The 13,033-nt window shown below is 43.6% G+C and overlaps 1 pseudogene; it reads right to left on the bottom strand.

Annotated features, from left to right (window-relative positions):
* Positions 1-693: 693 nt before the first annotated feature.
* LOC100340099 (elongation factor 1-alpha 1 pseudogene) lies at positions 694-2,169 on the bottom strand (annotated as a pseudogene).
* Positions 2,170-13,033: the final 10,864 nt, after the last annotated feature.

The following is a 13,033-nucleotide window of genomic DNA, read 5'->3' as shown; positions in this document are numbered from 1 at the left end:
GCACGATCCTCCCTGGAAGCTGCCTCAATCCCCTTCTCTCTTCTTTCAGCACCATTCCGTGCCTTCAAGTGATGTCGCCAAAAGGGCCAGGCATTGCATCTCTAATTCTCATTAAACCTTGTTTTAATGGGTCTCAAAATTCTGTGACAGATTTTTGGTCAAGTTGTTTCCATTGAAAAGTACTGATTTTAAAAACTAGTAACTTAAAACTGCCTTGCATGCACACACAGAAAATGGTCCACAAAATATTCTTGTTTTCTTCTGAATGTTTCACAACAGCATAGTTATCTTTTTTTTTTTTAAGATTTAATTAATTTATTTGAAAGATAGAGAGAGGCACAGGGAGAGAGAGAGAGAGAGAGAGAGAGAGAGGTCTTCCATCTGCTGGGTCCCTCCCCAGTTGGCCACAATGGTCAGAGCTGTACAAATCTGAAGCTAAGAGCCAGGAGCTTCTTTTGGGTATCCCATGAGGGTGCAGGTGCCCAAGGACTTGGGCCATCTTCACCTGCTTTCCCAGGCCATAGCAGAGACTAGATTGGAAGTGGAGCAGCCAGGACTCGAACCGGGACCCATATAGGATGCCGGCACTGCAGGCAGCGGCTTTACCCGCCATGCTACAGCAGCGGCTCAGTGCATCGTTATCATTAACCAGTCTTTTATTATTAAACTTAAATGGCCAATTAAGACACAGTTCTGAGACCGTTCTTCCACGACTGATTAGGACTGGGGTGGCAGGTATTAGGGGTAATATTTATTTAGCCTTCTCAACTTCCTGGGCAGACTTGGTGACCTTGCCAGCTCCAGCAGCCTTCTTGTCCACTGCTTTGATGACAACACAACAACTGTCTGTCTCATATCATGGACAGCGAAATGACCCAGAGGAGGATAGTCAGAGAAGCTCTCACCACACATGGGCTTTCCAGGAACCATATCAACACTGGCAGCATCACCAGATTTCAAGAATTTAGGGCCATCGTTCAACTTCTTTGCAGAATGATGATGGATCTTCCCCTTCAGCTCAGCGCACTTGCAAGCAATGTGAGCTGTGTGACAATCCAGTACAGGGGCGTACCCAGCACTGATCTGACCTGGATGGTTCAGGATGATCCCCTGAGCAGGGAAGCCAGCTACTTCCCCTGGTGAGTCGTTTTCGCTCTCACCAGCAACACTGCCAGGATGAACATCTCTGATAGACACGTTCTTGACATTGAAGCCCACATTGTCCCCAGGGAGAGCTTCACTCAATGCTTCATGGTGCATTTCAGTGGACTTGACTTCAGCTGTGATGTTGACGGGAACAAAGGAGGTCTGAGAACACTGGGCTCCACTCAGCCCACAGGGACAGTACCAACACCGCCAATTTTGTAGACATCCTGGAGGGGCAGGCGCAAAGGCTAGCCAGTTGGTCTAATCGGTGGGAGGATGCAATCCGGGGCTTCAAGCAGTATGGTTCCACTGGCATTGCCATCTTCATGGGTGACTTTCCATCCCTTGAACCATGGCATATTAGCACTTGTCTCTAGCATGTTGTCACCATTCCCACCAGAAATTGGCACCAATGCCACTGTGCCAGGGTTGTAGCCAATTTTCTTCATGTAGGTGCTGACCTCCTTCACAGTTTCCTCATGTGTCTTCTGGCTGTAGGGTGGCTCCGTGGAATCCATCTTGTTAACACCAACAATTAGTCGTTTCACACCCACTCTGTAAGCCAGAAGGGTGTGCTCCTGTGTCTGCCCATTCGTGGAGATCCCAGGATACCAGCTTCAAACTCCCCAACACCGGCAGCAACAATCAGGACGGCACAGTCAGCCTGAGATGTGCCTGGAATCATGTTTTAATGAAGTCGCTGTCCCGGGACATCAATGATAGTCACATAGTACTTGCTGGTCTCAAATTTCCACGGGGGAGATGTTGATGGTGATACCACACCCATGCTTAGCTTTCATTCATCCAAGATTCACGCTTACTTGAAGGAGCCCTTTCTCAGCTCAGCAGCCTCCTTCTTAAATTTTTCATGGTTTATTTTGTCGATGCCACCACATTGTAGACTAGATAGCCAATGGTGGTGGACTTGCCAGGATCTATGTGTCCAACGATGACGATGTTGGTGTGAGTCTATTCCTTTTCCCATTTTGGCTTTGATTTAGCAGTGGTTTTCATGACACCCATATTCTGGCAGCAAACACATGCAAAAAAGCTGCATCTCCATTTCCTTATCAGGTTTCCTTCGGGAGTTCTTATCCCATGACATAAGATGGATTTATGCGTATGTGTACATAGTCTCTTTCTGTCTTCTCTTAGATGTTAGGCTCATGAGAGCAAATGCTTTATTTTGCTTAGTGTTGTCTCCCCAGCACCTTGAAGAGTACCTGGCACATAGTAGGTGTTCAACAATTCAATGAACAAATGAAAGAATGAGTCCAGCAGATTTTATTAAAACCCTGAAGTTTAAAGCCATGGTTCTTCACTTTGGATGTCCATTAAAATCCACTGGGAAATTTTAAAGAATACTAATGTCTGGACCACACCCTAGACCATTGAAATCAGATTCTCTTGGAGTGAAGCCCAGGTGCTGGTACTTTGTAAATGCTCCCTAGGTGTCTGAAAGTGTAAACAAGGTCAAGAACCATTGTTGTTGAGCACATAAAAGGGCATTTGTGTTCTATTAGTGCTTGTGTTTCCAGGTAGCACCTCACTAGCTAAGTGCCTTGCACATTTCTGTACTTAATAAATACATCTCTGATCAGTTGATTTAGGAAATGACTCCTTCTAACGCATAGAATAGTTTGTGCACTGGGAAAACCTCAGTCCTATTTTACTTGGTTGGGTTTAAATCCGTGTCTTCTTTGGGGAAATGGAACCACAGAATTGAGTAGCTACTTTCTGCAAAGCATTCTGCCAGTGACTAGAGACACAAACCCCATTTAATACCCATGTAATGATGATAATATTTTTCATATGGTAAACCAGTGTACTTTTTTATTATCCCTTGCAAATCATTTTGCCTTGTGGCTCCCCACAGATTGAATCAGAGGCATTTATTGCTTCAAGGGGAGGCAGATCCTGCCTAAAACAAAGACACTTTATTCAGCTTTGAGGAGCAAACTAGATTTGTTAAGCTCAGAGGAGACAATACCCTTGAATGTGAAGCTTGCTGAAAAGAAAAGAATTTGATAAACACCCAAAGCTTCTCTTTAAATATAAACAGAAAAACTCTCAGGAATGACCAGCAGGTTTTCAAGCTATTTGGTCTCAGGATCCTTTTGTAATATTACAAACTATCACAGTCCCAAAGAACATTTGTTCACATGGGCGGTATCTATCAATAGTTATCATTTTTATAAAGTAAACTTGAGTTTTGAAATATATATTAATTCCTTTTTTTAAAGATTTATTTATTTATTTGAAAGATAGAGTTACAGAGAGGCAGAGGCAGAGAGAGAGGAGTCTTCCATCCGCTGGTTTACTTCCCAAATGGTCACAAGGGCTGGAGCTGGGCTGATCTGAAGCCAGGAGCCAGGAACTTCTTCCAGGTTTCCCACGTAGGTGCTGGGGCCCAAGGATTTGGGCCATAATATACTGCTTTCCCAGACCATAGTAGAGAGCTGGATTGAAAGTGGAGCAGCTGGGTCTTGAACTGGAACCCCTATAGGATGCTGGCACTTTAGGCGGTGCTTTACCCACTATGCCACAGTGCTGGCCCCATAATTATTAATTTCTATAACAGTGTTGAACTTACTACATGCCAACCTATATAAGATTTAATGAAATAATTATATTACTCAAAGCCATATATAAAGAGTGACTTCTATTTTTGCAAAACTCTTTTTTTAAAGGTTTTATTTATTTATTTGAGAGGTAGAGTTACAGTGAGAGGGAGAGCAGAGAGAAAGGTCTTCCATCTGCTGGTTCACTCCCCAGTGTCCACAATGGTTGGAGCTGCACTGATCGCTGATCTGGAGCCAGGAGCCAGGTGCTTCTTCCGGGTCTCCCACGTGGGTTCAGGGATCCAAGCACTTGTGCCATCTTCACCTGCTTTCCAAGACCACAGAGAGATGGATTCGAAGAGGAGCAGCCGGGACTAGAACCAGCATCCATATGGGATGCCGACACTGCAGGCAGAGGATTCACTTACTGTGCCACAGCACCGGTCCCCTTTGCAAAACTCTTTAATGTGTGATTTAAGAGAAATTGGATCTTCATAGCTGCTTCTGCATTCAGTCTGTTTCAATCTGTTTGGGTTGAAATGCAGAAGAAAATCTAGCTTCACACAATCAAAAGTCAAGGCATATAAATGGCCATTTCTTCTTTGCTACCACTCCAAAACCCTACAAGTAGTAATTTCTTAAAGCTTAGTCACCATATGCAATCTGAAACTATGGCAGTGAATTTTTGAACTCTGGTATGTTAAATGTAATTAGTCTATCATGTGCTTTGAATAGATCTGTTTTTCATGAATGCTTTCACAGCATCATTCATTGTCCATTTAGAAAATATTGGTCCACTAAATTATTCAGATTTTCCAAAGATTGAACCATTTGATTACTCAATATAAAAAAAGAAATTTGTTTGTTAATATAACTACCCATCACAAGAGAGATGTTTTCAAGCACTTGGGGGTTGGTTCACAATCATGAAAACAAATTGCTGAAATTCCAATTTCACTTGAATGCTCAAAATTTATCATTGCCAACAAATCTTTTCTATCATTTTTGCTTGAAGTGACAGACTTATTTTAATCATTTCCAGAAAATGTATATTCCCAAACCCCAAGTGCAAATAACTGTAGTTTATCTATCAGTCATCCCATCAAATAAAAGTGGTGCTCCATGAGAAAGAAAAGGCTAGTCCAGGACACTCACAACTTGCTGCTGCCTCCTGAAACAACTGTTGTGGTCCAGGATGCAGCAGAAGAGCTTTGTACATACTTCCTGCCTTGTTATATGAAATATTAAGAAGATGTATACTCAAGGGTTGAGACTAATAATTTGTGTTGCTTCATCAGCAACAATGTTCAATGACATTGACATTTGTTTGGTAGTGTGAGTGCATGGTGGTGAAAAACGCAATGGCTATTAGTAGTGTTTACTGCTACTGGTTTGATGGTTGCTAAGGTGCCAGCTATTTTATCCACAATTGTCTTTGCAACATTGGTAAAAATATCAATACAGTTTTTAAAAGACAGATAGTATTATACTATTTATTAAAATAGTTTTGTGACTTGTAGACTCTTTACAAGAATTCCTGAGACCCCATCAGAGTCTATACATTACCCTTTGAAAGCTACCACCTTAGAGAAATCACTGAGGTTTGGCATAAGGAAGCCCCTATCCCTGTGGACTTCAGGAAAGAGGGAAGTGCTTTTGGTCCTTTCATTGTGTAAAAAAAAGGAGAGAATACATAGTAGATAGGATGGGCACACAGGGCAAGGACACGACCTTTGAAACCATCAGAAAGCTTTCAGAGAATTTCCCCAAAGAAGAAGCTTTGCTTTTCACTGCCTAGAACCCAGCCCAGAAAAAATGTCAACCCCTAGAGAAAAGTCTGGTATCACGGTGTGGGTGCAACATGGTGCTACCCAGGACGTAGACCTCAGTGACCCATGCACACCATCACACTTCATAGTGAAGGACTGAATTCTTTTCATCCGAGATTGGGAGTACAGCAAGGATATATACTCTTACCACCTTTATTCAGTACAGTCCTAGAAGTTGTAGCCACTGTAATAAGGTAAGAAAAATAAATGGAAGGCGTGCATATTAGAGAGAAAGAAGTAAATCTGTCCCTACTTGCAAGTGACATGGATGCCTACATTCATGCAGGAATTTGAAACTTACGGAATTTGAAACAAACAAAACTCCTATAATCAAGAAGTGCATTAAGCAAACTTACTGTATACATAATTGATGCTAAAAGATCAGTAGCATTTATATACTTGTATATTAAGAATTAAAATGTAATAGCTAAAATTAAAAGACAATACTAATTATAAGCATGTCAAAGAAAATGAAATACTTAGATATAAGATCTTTATGCTGAACGTTATAAAATGTTGACAAAAGAAATCTAACAAGATCCAAAGACATATGGTGTTCATAGACTGGAAGAATCAACATAGTAAAGATGTCAATTCTTCCTGAATATCTGGTAGATTAGTTAACATTTCTATCAAAATCTCAGTAAGGCTTTTGAAGGCACAGAGAGGCATATTCTGCAGTTTACATGGAAAGGCACTGTTTCTCTAGTAACTATATTAATCTTGACAGAGTGGACTGAGTGTAGCATGAAAGGAAGAGCACTTGGTAATAAAGTCTACTTTTCAGCTGCAGGGTCAAGACAGCAAGGGGTGCTAGTGTCGTGGCGTAGTAGCTTCCGCCTGCAGTGCCAGCATCCCATGTGGGCAGCGTTTCAAATCCCGGCTGCTCCTCTTCCAACCCAGCTTTCTGCTATGGCCTGGGAAAGCAGGAGAAGATGGCACAAGTGCTTGGATCCCTGAACCCACGTGGGAGACCCGGAAGAAGCTCCTGGCTCCTGGCTTTGGATCAGCCTGGCTTTGGCTGTTGCAGCCATTTGGACGGTAAACCAGTGAATGGAAGATCTTTCGTCTTTCCTTCTGTAGGTCTGTAACTCTGCCTCTCAAATAAATTTTAAAAATCTTAAAAACAAAAAAGACAGTGAGGGACAGACACACTGATCAGTGGAACAGAACAGAGAACCCAGAAACAAACCCCCACAAAAATACACAACTATTTTGCTTCTCAAAGAAAGTAGATTCCAATTGTAATAAAATATTCACAGGTAAACAAGTTAGCATAGTGAAATATAGCAATTCTAATTGTGATCATAAGTGATGTTTCAAAATTGGGATGTTAATTTCTACATCAAAAAAAAAATCCATCCTCTTAAAGTATGCACTCCCATTTGTGTAATGCTGTACAGCTGCTATCACTACGGAATGTCGGGTCATGTTCATCACCCAAAGGTCTAACCTTGTAAGCATCACATTCACTCTCCATTTCTCCTTCACCCAGCCTCTGACAACTATTAATCTACTTTCTCTCTGTGGATTTACTATTCTGGACACTCAGGATAAGCACAATCATACACTATGTGGCTTCTTTGTGCATGAATCCTTTCATAAGCCACAAAGAAACCAGGAGGCAGCCCCAGGACCCACCACTTCGGCCCCACTATGAGGATGAAGAATTAATCCACCAAAAGTTTTGATGGCCCTGGGGAGAAATCCCACAGTGACTGACCTCAAATCCTCAAACCATGTATTCAAAAGTGACTGATTTTACTTGAAAGAGAGTATTTTAAACGAGACAAGACTAAGATACTCATACTGAGCAGTTTGAGTTTTCTTCCCCTTTCATGAAGTAACAGGGAAACTCCAAAACAGAAGGAGATCAGTTACGGAAAACAAGGAACACTCTAGTTTTTAAAGATCTGGGTCATAGCATTGAAGCTCCAATCTTTGCAATTCTTAGCAAGCCTATTTCAAGATGAGAAATTGAGGCTCAGGAAAACTCATTGACTGTTCAATGCCACATGCAAATTCAAGTCCGCTTCCAGATTCTAGGCTCATTTGCTAATAAGATGGATAGCAAAGTTGCACGTCTTTCATAGACTTTAGGAAGGGTTGTATACTCTAAATTCTTTTATTTATTTATTTTTATTTATTTGAATGGCAGAGTTACAGAGAGGCAGAGGTAGAGAGAGAGAGAGAGAGAGGGAGGGAGGGAGGGAGAGAGAGAGAGAAAGTGTCTTCCATCTGCTGGTTCAGTCTCCAGTTGGCTGCAATGGCTGAAGCTGTGCTGATCTGAAGCCAGGAGCCAGGAGCTTCCTCTGGGTCTCCCACTCAGGTGCAGAGAACTGGATTGGAAGTGGAGCAGCCGGGACTCAAACTGGCACCCATATCGGATGCCAGCACTGCAGGCAGCGGCTTTACCTGCTATGCCACAGTGCCAGCCCCTATACTCTAACTTCTAACCCAAGTCAACATTTTCAAGTTCTGTGATCTCACAAACTTGAGTTTCAGAAACTCTTGTGAAATCCCAAGCTCTTTCTACTTAGCATTTGAAATACATGCATTTTAAAGGACACTATGTTAAAAATGGTAACCAGTTGTAAATTAGAACATTACAGCTAAGCTACTTTTTTTACCAGTCAGTATTTATTGGGTGTCCACTGGGTGCCAGGCCCTGGGTTCAGCACCTTCCACGCCTCTCATTCCAGCTTCCCAATTACTCCTTGGGGGAGCTGAGTAGCAGAACCCAAAACACACCCGAGCCAGTGGCAGCACCCAACTCCAATTCCTTCTGCTAACTCCTGAAGCTCCCCCCTCTTGACCATCACACCATTCTGTCAACAAAATTTCCGAAACTACAGAGTTTTAACCGCAAGACTCTAAGAGCCAGAATCTAAAACAAGGAGGTGTCTCCTCAAAGCGCTGATTTCATAGCCATGATTGATACTTTAGTTGCATCTTCTGTCAATTTTACATGGAAGAAAGCAAAAACAAAGTAACATTTTTTCTTGAATGCATGTGTGTGATCATTCAAGGTGTATGTTGCAAATCATGGTTAAATTCCTAAAAACTAAGTCAATGAAAAAAAAAAACTGAGAAAGTGTGTGGATACACAGGTGTGCATGTGTGTGCTGATGCTTCCTCAGAACACTGACATTATATTGTATTTTGACAATACGATTAGTTGTTCTTGGGGATAACTCTTTATGATTAGTTGTCCTTGGGGAAAAATTAAGCCATGTTTCTTTTCAGATTTGAATTCATACCACAACCAAACATAAGTGACCCAGGCTGGTGTGAGTTGGATTTCATCCTCCTAAAAAATGTACGTTGAAATTCTAATCCCTCTGTATCTTAAAATGAGACTATACTGGGGCTGGCACTGTGGTGTAGTTGGTGAAGTCACCTCCTGCAAGGCCGGCATCTCGTATGGTCACCGGTTCAAGTCCAGGCTGCTCCATTCTGATCCAACTCCCTGCTAATGTGTCTGGGAAAACAGCAGAGGACACCCCACGTGCTTGGGCGCCTGCACCGATGTGGGAGACTTGGAAAAAGCTCCTGGCTCTTGGCTTTTGCCTGGCCCAGACTTGGCTGTTGCAGTCATTTGGGAGTGAACCAGTGGGTGGAAGACATGTCTCCGTCTTTTTCTGTAAGTCAGCCTTTCAAATAAATTAATCTATTAAAAAAAATGACTACTTGGAAAAAGGATCTTCACCGATGTAATCAGTAAGTTCTTTAAAGTGAGTCCTAATCCAAATATAACACACAGTGTCCTAATGTGTTAGCTCATTTTCCACTGTTGGAACAGAATACCTGAAGCCGGCACTTATAGAGAGAAGAAGGATATTTGGCTTTATGGTCTGCAAGTGTGGTGGCTACACCTGTCCAGGCTGGGCAGGGGCCTCACCATGGATGGCAGCACAAGGTGGGAGCAAGCACAGAAGACTGCAAAGTAGGATAGAAATGTAGAGACCAGGAGTCACTTTTTTATAACAACCCACTCTCGAGGGAACTCACTCTCCCTGAGACCAGCATTAATCCCTTCTGAGAGCAGTGCTCCCAGTGGCCCAACCACCTCCCATTAGGCCCCACCTCTTGGAGGTCACTCTACCTTTCAACATTGCAGTGTGAGGAATGAAGCTTCCAACACATAATCACTCTCACACCATGACCAAACCAGAACACCCTACACAGACGGAGACGCCTGGGCACAGGCCCAGGGGGAGAAGCCACAGGACCACAGAGGCAGAAACCCAAGGGGTGCGGCAGCAACCCAAACAAGCAGCAAGGGGTGTGCCACTTGGGGGTTCTACTCTGGTGGGAGCAGACGCCTTGATTTAGGAATTCTGGCCTCCAGAACTGTGAGCGGGTACAGTTTTGTTATTTTAAACCACCCAGTTTGTGGTATTTTGTTATGGGATCCCCAGGAAACTGTGAGATGGGGTTCAGGCAGGAAAGGGAGGGGGCTGTGGAGGGATGATTATGCCCTGGAGGAAAGCAGAAGAGAAAGAACAATGACGTGAGAATGAGCTGGACACATCCTGGGAAAAGAGGAAGCCTGAACGCATCTATTTTCTTGTTCTGAATTTCTTAGAATTCAAATCCACAGAAAAAGATATATGCATATTGGTTATCACAGATATAAACGAGGAAAACCATCCACAGATCTTGCTATAAAGTTGTATGAAGTTTAATCAAAATAGATGATACAATTCATAAAATGGAATCAATCATTTACTGTAATTACTAAAAAGAATATAACATTGTGCACGTGTGTGTGGGGGATGTGGAACACTCAACAACATTGAGCCTCATATGAAAGAACATTTTTAGGGAGTTTGTTGTTGCATTTTTTTTCCACCCTGAATCTCACATGTTGACAATCTTGCCCCAGGTTCCAATATCTCAATGAGACAACTTTCAGAGTTCTTTAAGTCTGAAATTTATGACAACAGCCATAGAAGAATTAGATAATTATTGCCGGCTGCAGCACAAGAGGGAGTGTCCATTATTCACCATGAGGATTTGCACCAGATGATCTGTGTAGGGCATGGGCAAGTTCTGGTGTGAGTCACCATTCTGCCCCCAGAAGGAATGAGAGATACATTACCAGGGTGACCCACAAAACAATCTTGGTGGGGACCTGGGCTGGGGGCTCTGCTGCTTGTCCTATTGTGTCTTTGGGTCAGGTGTCATTCAGCACTGACATACCTGTCATTGCCAGGACTTACCTTGGCTTCACCCAAGCTCAAGTACTTGTTCATCTTTTAACCCAAGAACAAACGAGCAGGTGCCTCTAACTGGAGCAAACTCAGCTCACACTCCCTGAGGGGCTGGTCTTCTGCTTTGCTGGGTGTGACAATGTGAGGGTCAGTTTCCTGTCCTCATTCTGGAGATTTTGCATTTTTTTGCATGTATCAGAAAAGCCGTAAGTATATTCCACCTTCACTCCATGGCTCAGTGCACATCCTTAGGAATTAACTTGTTGAGTTCTAGCCGAGCCATTTAATATCTGTCGGACATAGAGCAGATCTCTTCCCTCTTATACTACGTTTTCCTGCCTGTCAGATGGACATGTTACCATCTCAGAGCTTTAGTAAATGTCACATAAGGCAACACTATTTTAGATCGGTCTCTTTTAAGGAGAAATTCGTTCACATGGGCATTCTTAGAGGGATGAGTGGTGACGGGCATGAAGGAGTTGTCAGGCCACTGCCAGCCTGGGTCTTCGTCGCAGTCTCTTCCAGACGAGGCTGGTTCAAGCAGTCATGATGGAATGACCACAACTGCCCTCCTCTGCTATGGTACCTCCTCTTCCCTTCTCTGCCCACACCCATGGGTGTGCACATCTATTCCAAGGGTGTCTGGACCACCTTAACACTGAAGATTCTCGGCTAAGCTCATGGCTAATGGAGTGAAGATGTCTCAAAATCGCATTGTGCAAAGCAGCCTTGTTGCTTCTTGCCTAATTCCTATCTTTCCTTGGACCTCCATTTTCAGAAGATTGTGCCATGAGCCATTCAAGCCAGCCAGAACCGTCACTCTGCAATCAATGCACCAGCAAGGGCTGTGGATGCCATGGAGGATTCCTTCCCAAATCCACCACTTCCCCTGCCCTTACAGGACGCTCACCTCCCAGTGCTCGTCTCTTTATTTGCACCTTCGTTCCTCCATCCATGCTCCACCCTGCAGCCAGAGGGGCCGTTCCTCAAACTGTAAATGAGTTCATTTCACTTTCCTGCCTAAACCCTCCTGAGGTTTCCCAGGGCACTTAGGGTAAAACCAAACTCCTGAATGACCCCACCCTGCCGCCTTTCCTAGCCTCCTCTCTGGCTGCATTTTATGCTTAGCTCATCCCCACCTCCGGGCCTTCGCACTTGCAGTGTCCTCTGCCTGCCCTGCTCTCCCAACTAATCTTCCCATCACAATCCCCACCAAGACCCTCAGCTCCCAGCAGAGGCCTGAGCAGACCACTCTACTTGAGACAAGACCATTGTCCCACCACGTTTTCCATTCCAGCCCTACGACGGTTTCATTTCAAAGGACGCATCTTGCACTTTTTCATCTTTTTTTTTTTTTTGTAGTCTAACATAATACAATAAGGTGCACTGATTTTAATGTACAGCTGACTGAGTTATTGCATTTCTGCACCTGATTAGCTGTCTCCCAGATAGAGAAGCACAACTGGACAATTCCAGAAGATCGCCTGTGTCCTTTCCAGCCAATTCCGCAAACCCTTCCTCCCCCATTTCCAGGGATGGCCATGTTGGTAGTCTGACAGCTCTCACTATTGATTAGTCTCACCTGTTCTTGAACTTCATAGAAAGGCAATTGTGCGGCACATACTCTGGTGTGTGCATGTGCCCCTTTGCTGAGCAGAAAGCTGAGAGATTCAGCATGGAACTGTGTAAGATCATTTCCCCTTGTAATGACTGTGTAATTTCAATTGTCTGATTGTAACACAGCTTATTCAGGCAGTATTTTCTTGATGGACACTTGAGCAGTTTCCAGGTTTTGCTCTTAGGAAAAAAAAAGACTGCTTGGCCATTCCTGAGGATGCTTTCGGGTGGATATAGTTCTCATCTCCGTTGTCTGGTACTTACCTGGATTCAGCACTCCTGGGCCATAGGGTTGGCATATGTTTTACTTTAGCTGATTGATTATAGCAATAGTTTTATTTTTTGAGTTGTGTCCTCCCTAGTAGTATTAGTCCCTGGGAATGCCAGGACCTGTCCCTCCCGTCTACTCTGACAGTCCCAACCCCCAGTACAGGGCAGCACACATTAAATGCTAAGTTCATATCTTTAGGAACAACCCGCACTAGATACTGTCCATCCAGTTTCTGGTTCCTCTTGTTGCTCTCAGATGTTGTTTCCTTGCGTCAGCAGCCTGGCACATCCCTTTGCGGTACATTTGCCGCATCGGCCTCATGGCTCAATGACGTATTCTTTTTGTGGGACAGCACAGTTCAGAGAGAATTTGAGAAACTGGCCTACTCCTTCC

Source organism: Oryctolagus cuniculus, chromosome 4, assembly GCF_964237555.1.
Source record: "Oryctolagus cuniculus chromosome 4, mOryCun1.1, whole genome shotgun sequence".
Lineage (NCBI taxonomy): Eukaryota > Metazoa > Chordata > Mammalia > Lagomorpha > Leporidae > Oryctolagus > Oryctolagus cuniculus.
Note: the sequence above shows the minus strand (reverse complement) of the source record. Positions and strands in the feature narration are given on the sequence as shown.